General features: G+C 42.4%; 1 long non-coding RNA gene across 1 annotated transcript in view; it reads left to right on the forward strand.

Moving 5' to 3' along the window:
• The first annotated feature begins 1,386 nt into the window (after nucleotides 1–1,386).
• The window catches only part of LOC109299845, a 7,181-nt gene continuing 6,747 nt past the window's right edge, over nucleotides 1,387–1,820 (forward strand). Inside the window, exon 1 of the long non-coding RNA XR_002098020.1 lies at nucleotides 1,387–1,398. This is a non-coding gene — a long non-coding RNA (uncharacterized LOC109299845). The remainder of the gene's footprint in view (nucleotides 1,399–1,820) is intronic.

Raw genomic sequence — 1,820 nt, forward strand, 5'->3', positions numbered from 1 at the left:
TCTTTGTTTTCTCAAGTTTCATAAAAGGGGGGCTATATTTTTGCTTGGGTGGTACTGGTCCTGTTTGGTCACAAGAGGGCAAGCGTAGCATATTATTTAATTTTACAATTTCATTAGTTTCATTTTTATCTGGTCACTATAGGTACGGTATCTCTCTTTGACGTCACAGTACTAGGCTGCAATTTGTTCAAGGTTAGTGTCTCTTTCGTATGAGAGGCTCAAGTAATTTGAAATGAGGCACAGACAGGGGTGTGAATATGCAGCACTATCACAAACTAAAAAATAATAGTGTGAGACTACAATTACAAAATTTGCTGTGTTAGCTTCTGACCTTTTGCCATCTGATCTTTTGCTCTTTTGCCATCTGATCTTTTGCCATCGGCATCTGAAATCAAAGACTTTGATCTTTGACATTAGGGAAGTCACATGTTCTTACAGTTCTGGCACACATCTAGGATTACCTGCCAGGCAGTTTGTGTGCCCTCTGCTCAAATACCAGCCTCTGTGTGCAACCAAGTGAGCAGGTGCTCCTTGAACAAATAAATGATACAGATGGAAAAGTAAAGGTCTCTGCAATCATTCCCTGGTTCTTAAAGGAGGACTCCGGAGGTAGAGAACCCTTTGGACAATGCCATCCTTGACTCAGATCTTTATGAGTGATTTGTCCTTGATGGGAGCAGCTGGTTGAGTCTGAGACTTATCTAGACAAGTACTAAAGTCCATTGTGAACTGGCAAATATATTCCAGGCTGCCACCTAATGTGGGTGTGAATTAGCAGGATGGATCTTGTGGTTTTCTTTTGGTGCCTCTACTGATAAGCTATTTGTGCCTCTACCGATAAGATAGTCATTCCAAATTTGCAATTTACTGGGTGTGTTTGCTTTTTTGGTACACCTTGTATGCCTTCTGCAGTGTAGTTGGTGTTTAGGCTGTCAAAACAGATACCAAGTTTGAAGTCTTAGAATTCAAAAACACAAATTTTAATAAGCTCAGGTCACTAGTAGAAAATGCCCTGAGAGACCAAAGACCACAGGTAAAGGGAGCACGAGAAGAATGGCCATTCCTTAAGGATACAATCCTTAAGGATCAGAGAAAATCCATTCCCTTACAGAGAAAAAGTAGCAGAAAGGTCAGAAAACCCTCTTGGCTAAGCAGGGAAATTGCAGCCCTCCTACAGAAAAAGCAAGAGGTATACAAACAATGGAAGCTTGGGACAACCTCTAAGGAAGACTACCTGACAATAGCCCACAGAAAGCAGATTAGGTAAGCTAAGGCAGAGATGAACTAAAGCTAGCTACAAGAATCAAGGACGACAAGAAGTCCTTCTTTAGCTACATAGGGTGTAAAATGAAAACTAATGGGAGTGTGGGGCCATTGCTCAGTGCCTCAGGATACCTGGTCACTACCACTCAGGAAAAAATGGAACTCCTAAATGACTGCTTTGCTTTGGTCTTTCACAAGACCAAGGGGAACAACATGCCAGGTAGGGCACAGAACGAGCAAGGCAGGATTGATGACGTTCCCACCATTGCCATAGAACTGGTGTACAATCAATTAAAGAAATTAGGTGTATATAAATCAGCAGGACCAGATGAACTCCACCCAAGAGTGCTGCAAGAATTGGCCGAAGTAAATGCAGAGCCCCCGGCAAAGGTCTTTCAAATATCATGGGCTTCTGGAGAAATCCCAGAGGACTGGAAGAGGGCAAATGTTGTGCCCATCATCAAGAAGGGGAAGCGTGAAGACCTGGGAAACTACAGGCCAATTAGCTTAACTTCTATTCCAGGGAAAATCCTAGAAACATTCATCAAAGTGGCAAA

Source organism: Gavialis gangeticus, unplaced genomic scaffold (assembly GCF_001723915.1).
Source record: "Gavialis gangeticus isolate Ggan-Ray unplaced genomic scaffold, GavGan_comp1, whole genome shotgun sequence".
Lineage (NCBI taxonomy): Eukaryota > Metazoa > Chordata > Crocodylia > Gavialidae > Gavialis > Gavialis gangeticus.